The sequence below is a fragment of the Aythya ferina genome (assembly GCF_964211825.1).
Source record: "Aythya ferina genome assembly, chromosome: 2".
In the NCBI taxonomy this organism is placed as follows: domain Eukaryota; kingdom Metazoa; phylum Chordata; class Aves; order Anseriformes; family Anatidae; genus Aythya; species Aythya ferina.
Window position 1 is genome coordinate 103,452,361 of NC_140297.1, and position 12,612 is coordinate 103,464,972.

The 12,612-nt window shown below is 33.4% G+C and overlaps 1 long non-coding RNA gene across 1 annotated transcript in view; it reads right to left on the reverse strand.

Moving 5' to 3' along the window:
- Window positions 1-12,203, reverse strand: part of LOC311432735 — a 72,248-nt gene extending 60,045 nt beyond the window's left edge. The window contains exon 1 of the long non-coding RNA XR_014690279.1: window positions 12,128-12,203. This is a non-coding gene — a long non-coding RNA (uncharacterized lncRNA). The remainder of the gene's footprint in view (window positions 1-12,127) is intronic.
- Window positions 12,204-12,612: the final 409 nt, after the last annotated feature.

Consider the following 12,612-nt stretch of genomic DNA (forward strand, 5'->3'; position numbering starts at 1 on the left):
GGTGGTTATATAAGTATTTATCAAAAATGTCTCATATTTATATTTATATTTATATTTATATTTATATTTATATTTATATTTATATTTATATTTATATTTATATTTATATTTATTTATATCTCTATATTTATATCATAAAATGCACAGAAATTTGAAACAGTCATAATCTGAGCTAGGTGTATATTTCTGAATAAAAGAAGCACTGAATATCTAGAAAAAGCTATCTGGACTGTCAGCATAGAAGCAGGAAGAAGTCTTTGCAATATGAGAGAGTTCCTTTGCACAAGTTCTTTCTGTTTTTCTGCAAGCTCAAAGCAAATTATGAACCCATAGCTAGTGGCACATATTGGATTAAAATAACATATTTTGCTGGAGAACAATGTTAGAAATTTCCCATTAAAGATTTTTTACATTAATGTATTTTTGAATGTTTGCTTAATGTTCCCTTGATGGTCACCACCTTGAGCATCAAAAGCCATATGGTAAGTAAACGCACACAGTTTCTCCATGGCAGATATTCCCAAAAATCCCACTAGGCTGCTCTTCTGGCCCTCCTCATGAATGATGACATCGGTCTTTTGTTGTGACCTATAGAGACCAGGCACCCACCCACAATCAGCTCCTCAAGAGAAGAGAGGAATGGTAAGAGGCAGCAACCTGTGGCTGCAGGCACCAATGCTTCCCCTCACTCCCACAGCTGCCAGCTCCACACCATCCAGACTCTCCTGCCTGGAAAGTCTATCTGAAGTATATGAGGAACAGTCCCAATCCTGTACCAGGTCTGAGTTTAAATCACTTTGAGCACCTTGCCATACCATCCTGGCAACCTGCAGAGCCAGGATCTTATCCAGACAAGTGATGTGATAATAGAAGAATGTGCTATCAACCAAGGGGTCTCATCCCAATGTTCATGTGGAACGTCAAGGTAATTAACTTCAGTGCAAGATACCTGAGTGCACTCTAGCTTTTGAGCAGACCTTCTCTGCTCAAGCAGCCCTTGAAGGCAGTCATCTCAGAAGACTGCAACTCTTAGAATTTCTTGATTCAAATAATTTTCACCAGGGACCATCAACAGAGTCATAAAATCTTACTGTCCTTTTTGCTTTGAAGTTAATGAGTAAAATTCTTCTTGTTTTCTTTTTGGTATTTGGTATTTACTGTTTGGTATTTGGTGAGCAGTAGTGAAACATGATACAATATATCATTGTGCATTGGCTTCTAAGTCCTCTATAGTTACACTTGCTTTTATTTTTCTTGCTATTATTTTCTTGCTTTTATTCGTCTATAAGAGCTTTTCAGTGAGGTCATTTGCCTCTAGGTTTATGCTTACAAACAGAAAGTTACATTTCATGCAATAACAGCTTAAATGTCAGAGGTGTCATAGTGATTTTCCATAATTTGGATGAATTATTTTGGAGTCTGTGGTTATAATTTTGTAGTTTCAGAGGCGAAAGGGACCTGATGAATTGACTGTAATTTAAGACTGTTTTTGAACACAGCTAGACCATTCCAAGCATTGTATGACTTTTATGTGCAAATATTTCTACTATTTCAATTATTATGCTAAAAGTACAGTAATGTTGAGTGGCTTAAGTAAAATCTTATGAAAATTGAATTCCATACATGTTCTGTATATGTATCTATTGTCAATTTAAAAGAGATTGGCTCGACATCAGCCTTCATTAGGGAGATCCGAAACTGTTTCTCTGGTCTGCTACACATTCCTGGTGATCTCTGATTGTCAGCTGATCTGTCTTGCTACATCTATGCCTTTATGAATGACCAGAATGACAATGTCCACTTCTTCAAGACTTCTAGCACCTGAATACCCTTCCTGTAGTCTACTTTACCACATAAAAATACTGATTCTTGCATATTTTGAAGGACACTTTAACCAGTCCCTGAATTCATTTGCATGCTGAAAATATATTTAGTTGGACGGGATAGTTTTGAGGTTAGCTCTCAAAACAGTGCAAGATACCTGATTAGACAAGATACGTGCAAGATACCTAGTAGGGCTGTTTTGTTTTGTTTTGTTTTGTTTTGTTTTTAAATAATAATAAAAAAAATAAAAAAATAGTAGGCTTCCCTGCTGTAAACTAGGCCCCAGAGCTCTGCAGCAGGATTATGTTTATTTTCCATCTCAAATAAATCTATGTCCATAACAGCTTTCATGAATAGGATTTTCAGGTACTATAATAATAGGGAGTATATATACCTTTATAAAAACTAACATAAATACATTATTTATAAAGCAACAGGACACTGAAGAATAAGATGTAGAAACAAAGGGAGCAGCAATGGCTCCATTGCCTCTTCTATTTCTTTCTCAGTAAAAGAACACCACTGAAGCTATGATGATTTGTGTTGTCTATTACAGAAACTGCATTTGAGAAATATTTAGCAAGAGCAAGCCATAACTATAAATACCTCCAAAGTAAACAGAAAGCTCAAGCATTGTTTAATAGCATGTCTCCAGACAGCTTTCATAATGGGTTAGTTCTGTTCCCTTATTGGATTTCCACCCAAGAAATACTACACTACTAAAACTGTTCTGTGGATTTTTTTTGCCCAGGACAAAAAGATCATTACATATTGGGATGAAAATATTATTTTTCCCTTGTAAATTCTGAGTTTCATAAATGGGAGAATATTATGTTAATAAAACTACGTAAGAGCAGCATGATTTTTCTTAATCTGAATAATAATGTATTTATTAGTATTTTTACAGTAGAAAAAGTATATTCAGTGGAATGACATTAAAAAAGTGGCCACTTTCGATATATATTTTAAATTCTATTTATTTTAATTACAATAATTTATATTAATATTATGAAATATTAATATTTTTATTAATATTTCATAGTTTATGTTAATATTATATTGCAATATGGATATTTTGACTTTATCAAAAATATTTACTGTGATTTCTGCAATGTTACCATTTTTAGAAAGAAAAAAAATAATCAAAATTTCAAATACTGCTAGGATTCCTCCCAGTAACACCTCTGTCATTTATTAATATTCTGAGTGCAGAAGCTAAAATTTAGTATCACTGAATAACCCATATAACCTTCAGAGTCTGATATGTATCTGTTCACATGTATAAATAATTTTGATAATTGCATAAATAAGTACATAAAGTACATAAAATATATTTAATGCTTAAAGTATAGAAATCAGCAATTTTTGTTAAAACAAATGCAGTATTCATAAGCACAGAAAACATCTATGTTCTTTACATAAATTGTCTTCAAACAATCAAATGGCAACCATTATGCAATACTGTTTTAACTGATGTTTACTGTATCTGTCTATTACATAAGATCTTGTATACATGTCAATATTACAATTAATTTTGATCAAGACACTTCAAAATGCTGTCTGACTACCTGGCATAAAAGAAAGGCAACACCTCATTTTGAAAGTGCTACAAATTAAAATAGGATTTAAAAACCTTCATTAAAACCTTCATTATTTCATATTACAAATGAAGGTAAAGTATTGTCTTGTTTACAGTATGGAATCAATTGTCCTCCTGCTGATAAAACAAATTGGAAATAGGGACAGTTTGTAGAGAGTGGTAATGAAATCACATTGGGTTTCCCAAGAATGAGACCAAAGAGATAATTGTTTACCATGACTGAAGCCTGGAAAAGAAAGAAAGACAGAAGAAGAAGGGAGAAAAACAAACAAACAAACAACAACAACAAAAAAAACCAACAGCCTAAACCAATACAAACAAAGGCATATGTGCCTCTTGACGGGCAGAAGGTCAGATGAGCCTCTGTAGGGACAGAGGATGTGTGCAGAGAAGAAATGGGATTTAATGCATGCTCTTTTGTGTGCAAAGATTTCTATGCAAAAATAAATAAACGAATAAGTAATTAAAATGTTTTCTACATGGAGATTAGAATGAAAATGCTAAGCACTGAGAGTGTCCCTTCTGAGACTGAGATCAAAATGGCAGCACAGAGAAAAAAAAAAAAAAAAAAAAAAAAAAAAAAAAAAAGTAATGAATTTATAGGTAATCAAGAAAAAAAAAAAAAAAAGAATGCATTAATGCAGTTCAGAACGGTAACTCCAAATAGAGGCATTACTCTTTCCAAATTCTGAAAAATGGTAGTCTAAGAAATGTTTAAAATTCTTCCAAATAGCCAAGATGAAAATGAAGTCAGGGTAAGAAATCAGTAATTTAATTATCAGACTATAAATGCAATATCCCACAAAGCTGTCCAGACAGACGTAGAACTATTGGATTAGTTTAGAACAGGCATTTTACTCTTACAGATTACTTTTCAAAAACTATATTTCTAATGCAAGCTACATCCTTTGCAGCTGTCGACTGATTCAAAAAAAAAAACAAAACAAACAAACAAACAAAAACCATATATTATCCCTGTGTTTTGGGGGGAGGAGTTTTGTTATTATTATTATTATTATATTTTATTTTATTTTATTTTTATATATATAGTATGAGTTCTAAAACTGATGAATGTGCTTGTAGAAATTCTGTGTGTTTAAAGCATGGGCTCCCTCTGTCTGTATATTTTAAGTTTGCATTAAAAGGTTGGTTTGATCGGACAGCTTGAGAAATCTTTCTCCTCCATTCTACCTTGCACATTTTCAATATGAAAACTTACACATTTTTAAATACAAAAAGGTTATACTCTTGAAACTAAAGGTCAAATATGACTTTATGGTCTCTCAAGTCTCTTCTTGTGAAATATTTTATTGTCTTAAATTATTTGTCTTAGCTTATCTGTCAATCAACTTAGTCTGAGTATTGTGCACTTTTCCAAATGTTAGTAGATTAAGGAGAAAGAGAGAAGATAAGTGGAATAGGTGTCAATATTCTTGTGCTTTTCTTTAGCAGAGGAAAATAAAAATCTAGTGGTTTGGTTGTCTTTCTCTCTTTTGCATAGGGAGGAATCACTTCTAAAGATAGTTTCTTTTTTGTTTTTCACTTTTTCACTCCTACCCTTCCCAGTGGTTTGTAAATTTGAATGAACTGTCTTTTGAAAAACTTGCTATAGCTTTTGCTTTGGCTGAAAGTTGTTTTCTTCTTTAGTATTACTAAGACATTGCTCATATAATAGACTGTTTCTTGCAATTACATGTATATATATATATGAATAATAAAGTAATTGTTTTGGGTTTATTTTTCTTTTTTTTTTTTTTTTCTTCTAAATTCTTAATTGGTACACTGTGTCCTTCCCCACTTTGCAAAGTACAGTGCCAAGTGCATGAATATGAACCCCTTTAAAATGAGTTGTTGTCTGACTTCTGTGTCATTTAGAAGAATAAGTGAAGTAACTCCTGCTTGTCAGGGACATCACAAAATATTTGATTGAAAAGATGGAGAACTGTTCGTATGAACAAGATTTATGGATGGATTTTATAGATTTTTTTTGTTCGTTTTCCATTTATTTAATGGCTCAAAAAAAAAAAAAAAAGACTTCTAAATTATGAAGGAAACATGTTAATGAAACAGAAGCTGAATAAAATTATTTGCAGTTCTGGATCTTTGTAATCATTTGGAGAGAAATAAGTTAGTTTTGAATAAAAACTGAAAAAAGAGTAGGCTCTGAGTTTCTGTGGATAATTACCAGTAATCTGTAAACAAACCTGTGTGGCAAAGATGCATCTTGTATTCTCTCTGGGAACCAAATAAGATATGGCAGATTAACTGTTAGCAGCAACAAAAAAATCACACGACCGCCACATTCATCTTGGAGAAGTAACAATGTCTGAAACTGGATAAGGGAAAAGTGTCATACAAAGGTGGCAGTAGGTGTCAGACACCTCTCTGAAGCTTGTGACACTGTTATAGTTATCCAAAATAAAATCATCAAGTATGAAGACTTGTTAGAAATGGACTTTCTCCCCTGGGGAAAGGAAGACATTGAAGCCTGAAATTAACAGCTCCCATGAGCAGATGCAATACAAGGATAGGGCACTGCTTATTATGCATTTGCTGCATTTATATGTCTGTTCCTGACTAAAAAAAAAAAAAAAGAGATTACAAAAATAGAGTTATTGCCAAGCTAAACTTAATATTCATTCTTAAAAACTGACAGCCATAAAAACTAGTTACCTTACTCAATGGTTATTTGTCTAAGGGGAGATATTTAGGCAAGTTTTAAATTAACTATTATCATGTTGAAATTTGCATCTGAAATTAGCAGAGCTTCCAACGCCCCAACAATATTGATATGGTAAACAGTGTTTTTCCTTATCAAATTTCTTATCTTTTTTTTTTTTTTTTTTTTTTTTTTCTTATTCTTCTAAGTTCAGTGAGCAGAAAACAAAATAAAATAAACAACTACAAAACCCCTTGCTCAACTCTGGGCCAGCAGTTTTCAACTCAAGAAGAGCATGTTGTGAGTAGTCAGGCTTTCATCACTTCCCCAGAGACTCCTGAGAGCTAATATGGATGTATTAACAGATGTGATTCTCCATATCTAAAAGCTACAATGAATGCTATCTTGCACTGGAGCTCAGTTCACCTGCTGAATCTTAGACTAATCTGACACATTTATTTGTACTTACCAACAAACTAACAAATGATATGTGATCCTCGTTTATGACATTAGGGTGATACTCCCTGAAACAGGTAAAATGAAATTTTTCTATTTATTTAGTTAATTCATGACAAGTCAAGTTGATAAACTCTACCTCAGTCTAGGGATTTCCCTATTCTTGATAGATCTCAACTGTAAGTTATATATACAATAGAAGGCAAGTGTGTGTGTTTATTTGTAGGAAATGAATGAAAACTAAACTAAAAGAAGCAGCAAGGACTTCCTGTAGGCTGTGTTTTGCCATAGATCAGGTTTATTCTCCTTTTATTAAAATCCTTTCTACTTCAGGAAGTGAGTAGCATCATAAAGTGTCTGCTCAGTTCTGTTGAGATTTCCTCACACGTCAGTTACTAATGGCTTCCTGGCTTGCATGCCAGGAAGATGCTGTGCATTTGATCTCACACTCTGGACAGAATTTTATTTATTTATTTTTTTTAAACACAGCAATCATTGTGTGCAGACCCATGTTTCTGTCTACACTTCAATCTGTTTTAAGGACAGAAACTCTGTTTTCTATCCTTATCTGGGAGCTGTTGAGCAATGAATGTTACGTTCAGGCAAGGGCCAAGTTGGCTACTCTTTGCAGTGGTAGTGGCAGATAACCTCTATGCAGCAGTGCTTGCTCTTTCCTACAGCAGCAAGTGAAGTTTTCCATATCTTGTTTTTCCTATGGAAAGTTTGTCACTGGAATTGGTTCAATGGACTAGTTCATTAGTACAGAGATATATTTAGAAGGGAAAGAGTGTGGTCCTTTAGCCTGTTTCTGGCCATACCAACAACCAAGGGCCTCAGTGCAAGCGTTCTGTTGCCTTGAGAATTGTACAAGTGCTCCCCAAACACCCTGCTATAGTCACCCTGCATCAGCTAATTTCTGCATCAGTTATTGCATCAGAATTAATTAGCTTTTCCATAGAAAAATAACTGACGTAATTGCTGTGCAAGGTTGGGTGTGTAGATCTAGACTTCTGGCAGCTTGCCTATTACTCCCACTTTGCAGGGGAAAATATAACAGGGATTCTTCAAAACTATTGCCAGTGCTAATCACAGTCAGAATAATTGTCAGAAATATATCAGCCCCCGCATTTCATTTTATAGTTGTACATAATTTACTTTCAAACATCAACATCAAACAACATCAAACAAAATAGATGCTGCAAGTAAGCTATTACATTTGAATGAGATACATTTGGTTTTAAACATAATGAATGTGCTGTAACGAATATATATGCTTTTTAGTTGCCTAAGCTATTGATATAGACCTATGCTGATATGGGTACTTGGTTTTATTACTTTATTCAAAGTGTTATCTATGTTTTGCGATTTGTAGGTAGAATACACAGAGGAAAAAAATGATGAAAACTGATTGCAATAAAGCGACTGAAAGTAAGTATGATGATAATAGTGATGAAAGACACAGTTCGCACCTACAAGTACCTTCTAATACTTCACCTCTTAAACCGTTCTTAAAAAGGTCTTCAGATATGAACTGTAGGCTTTCTGAGAAAATTAATCTCCAGTCCATCCATGTTTACCAAGTAGATGAAGGAAACATTGTAAATGAAGATACTTGTTTCTGATACTTGTTTTGGTGCAAGTTTCTTCACCCTCAGTATTGAAAGGACTCTCACATTTCTCCCACATTTCTGTCTAAACAAAAACAGAATCACAGAATCACAGAATTTCTAGGTTGGAAGAGACCTCAAGATCATCGAGTCCAACCTCTACCTAACGCTAACAGTCCCCACTAAACCATATCCCTAAGCTCTACATCTAAATGTCTTTTGAAGACTTCCAGGGATGGTGACTCCACCACTTCCCTGGGCAGCCTGTTCCAATGCCTAACAACCCTTTCAGTAAAGAAGTTCTTCCTAACATCTAACCTAAAACTCCCCTAGCTCAACTTAACAAACAAACAAAAAAAAAGCATTGTGGTGTTAGCATAACATTTTTATGGCATTACCCATATTATGTTTACATAGAATGTTCCTTAAGTCTTCAAATTTCATACCTGTATCTTTGATGGAAACTATCAACATACCTCATTATTAAATAATATATACAGTGCAAAAAATAAATTGTGTTAAATATCTGTTATCCTATCTTCAAATACTGTCAGCAAGAAAATGTTTTGTACACAGTGTTGTACTTTCATCATTATTAAGACCACATATATAAATCACTATTAAGCCCATACAAATACAATTATACTGCCTTACATTTGCTGTTTTGTAAATTTCTTACTGGAAAGGTTTCACACACATACATATAGAAGGTTTCACATACAAACTGGTCTGCTGTTTATTTCACCAGCTACATGTGAAAGCTTCATGACATATGAAGGCATAATACATGTTGAATATCAACCTAAATAAGCATAGAGCTTTAGGCTATAGAATGTAATTTATCACATGAAACCTCTCATCTAGTTTTATTTTCAGATTATTAGTGTCAAGTGTGAAATGCTTTTTTCATTTTTGGTTCAAACAAAAAATGGTAGGCAGCCAATATTTCTTTTAATTCTGTTATTTGATATTTATATATGGCCCAGAGTGATTATTTATTTATTTATTTATTTATTTATTTATTTATTTATTTATTTATTTATTTATGACTCTTTATAAGACATCTGCATCAAAAGGATATTACACAAGGAGATGATAAAATAAGTTTTGGGTTATTTGAGTTAACAAAAGAGAAGTTTGTTATGAAATGACCTTGAGTTGTGCTGTACTCATTTTCAGGGTGTCTTTTACTGAGAAAAGGGTGCAGAAATTTGTTTACAGTAGTGGTCTAGCTGTGGTCCAAATTAAGATAAAGAAAGTAGTACTTCTTCTGTGTGTATGTATCTCAATATGACTTAAAACTGATCATTCTGATGCCCTGGAGTTCTCTTGTGAATTTTCCACTCTTAGATCACAAATGCTATAGGTGGTTTAATTTTCAAGATACAGACGTTACTTGAACCTTGCTTAAATTTGTACTTGTATCTTTAGGAGCTTTTCAGAAAATAAAATGAATGAAATCAAAGCATAATATTTAATCAAAAAAAAAAAAAAAAAGTGAACCACCTTTAGCCCACTATCTTAAATATTTTATATGAAGGAAAATAAGGTAATATTCTTTTTATTAGTCAATTATGATTATATTGTATGTTTTCTGGCTGTTGTCCACATTCAATACCAAGAAAAAATATATAGCAAAGTATAAAAATATTCCTGACATAAATATTTCTTCTGCATTCTGCTACTAATTAAACATAGACTGCTATTCTGCACATGCAATAGTGAAGATACAGATACATGACATAACCAAGAAACAAATTATAGTTTCCAGCACTGATTGAAGCCTGTCCATATGTAGAAACCGTATGGCAGTATATGTAACATTTATGCTCATTATGCTCAAAAGTCTCAAAAAATCAACCTGCAGTATTTAACAGTGGAGTGTAAACACTAAACACAGCTATAAGAAACTATTTTTTTTTGGTAGCACTTTTTACTTAATTTGTCCCTGGGGTTCACTTAAAGGTATTTGCAAAATATTAAAACGACCTCTTTAGGTCACTGGACTGCATGTATAAATGAGGATTCTTTTGATTGATTAGCCAATTACTACAAAGTACTGTGGTTTATACCTTTGCACATTAACAAGCATGTTATTAGGAGGTGGAGGGAACTAAATAGATGTAAATACATCAAATGGAATAAGTACGCATAGTTAAATAAAAATAATTTTCAGAGATCATAGTTATGGTTTGTCATACATATTTTGTGGTTTGGTGAGAGAAGGATGTTTATTTGCTTATTTACTTAATTCAGTGATTGCCATCATTGCTTAATTTCATTGCTTCTTACTCTTGTTTTATTCTTCCTACCTTCTATCTTTGCATCAGCGCCTATGGCAGTACTCTGACAACTCTGCACCAATAAGCTTCTTTTAACAGGATGTACCACTGATTACTGAAACTTCATACAGGTCTATGCTCAGTTTTACATCAAAAATCTTTTTCCTGGGACAAGTTCCATTTGGTTTTGTGGAGATATTTGAAAGTATCATATCATTTTTTAATCCTTTCAGTAATTCCTATGTGTTTGGGAATTGTACTACAGAATCACAAAATCATCTAGATTGGAAGAGACCTCCAAGATCACTGAGTCCAATCTCTGACCTAACACTAACAAGTTCTCCACTAAACCATATCACTAAGCTCTAAATCTAAATGTCTTTTGAAGACCTCCAGGGATGATGACTCAACCATTTCCCTGGGCAGCCCATTCCAATGCCTAACAGTAAAGAATTTCTTCCAGCCTAAGCCTCCCCTGGAACAACTTTACCCCATTCCCCCTCGTCCTGTCACCAGGCACGTGGGAGAACAGACCAACCTGCACCTCACTACAGCCTCCTTTAATGTACTTATAAAGAGCAATAAGGTCGCCCCTGAGCCTCCTCTTTCCCAGGCTCCTCAGCCTCAATCCCAGCTCCCTCAGCTTGTAAGACTTGTTCTCCAGACCCCTCACCAGCTTCACTCAAGCTCATTGTTCAAGCTCATTGCAGCTAGAAGTCTGGTGTCTTGATATCTCAGGAAAGAATGATTCTGTAATATATAAATATATATATATATTAGATTTAGATAGAATAGTATATGAACAGATCATAGAAAAAAATATATATGTTTCAAGAAATCTTGTTTTTAACAGCTGACTGAATTTAATACCCCAAACTTTCAAGACCAACCCACTAATAACACTTACCCTCAGAATTAAAATTAAGAGAAAATCCTGAAATCAGGATTTTGCCCTCAGATAAGCACATGAAATGCTATTGGCCTGGAAATCTACTAGAGATAGCTGAATATACTTTTCTTTCTTTTGTGTACCCACAGTGCAGCTGTTTATTTCAAATGTTGTTCAGTGTCATTTTTAGGATAGTTTAATTGAAACTGAAGACAGTGAGTATATAATATTTAAAAAGCCCATTTTTGAAATCTTATTCTACTGTCATCTTTTTGAGCAGAATATTACTTTAAATTTATTGAGAGCACTTGTGATTTACAACATCTGGTTATCTTCTAGGCATAGTGATTTTAAGCAACACAGAGCTGAATAGATTATTTTATATTTAATTTTGACTTGACATGCATACTTAGTATCTAGGAAACTGGTTGTAAATTTACTGCAGTTAAAACACTTCCATGTGACAAGGCATAAACACATGATTTCTTTTCCTCTCATATTTACTTGTACTTGTGTTATTAAAAAATAAGAGACAAAAGAGAGAGAAAATAATCCTTATATAAAATGTGCAAAATACTGTCTGAGATTAAATTCCTTTGGAATTAATTTTCCTTTGGAAAAATGTCCCAGAATTTCATATTTTATAACTTCGGGTTATAGAAGCCCTTCATTAAAAAATAAATAAATAAATAAGAAAATGTTCTTTTCATTTGTGGAAATATATTTGTAATTTAGAAAAGTGAGAAAGATGTTCAGCTTAGAACACACCCCCCATAAAGATTTACAAATATGAAAGCTAAAAAAAAGTACCTGATCAAATCTGGAGAATCAGATGAATTATTATGAAGAATAAATCCCACTGTCAGCTGAAGCAAAAGGTATTAGTCAATTCAAGAACTGCAGTATACTTTCTTACTACCTAGCTCTTCCGCACCACCTAGTGTCTAACTCTGAACACGATTTTCATTGAGATACCTATCCCGAAGTGTGGTATGTCACAATCAGAACTATAAAGGTACATTAGCCTTTATAGCTGCGCAAATTACTTGTGGTTTGGAATACTTCTGTAGTTTAAGTCTTATAATTCTTACATGTAATATTGTAATTATTTGAAAAATATGTTGGCTAGCCTGCATACTTTGAGCTGCATATTTGAAGTGCATCAACAACCTCATTTATTTTGCCTGTTTTGTTTGTTATCATGAAAATATGTCATGTGGACATATTCTCCCAGAGCTATTCAAGATCTGGTCAGCTCACAAGCATTTAACCCCTAAAACATTAACTGCTCTTAA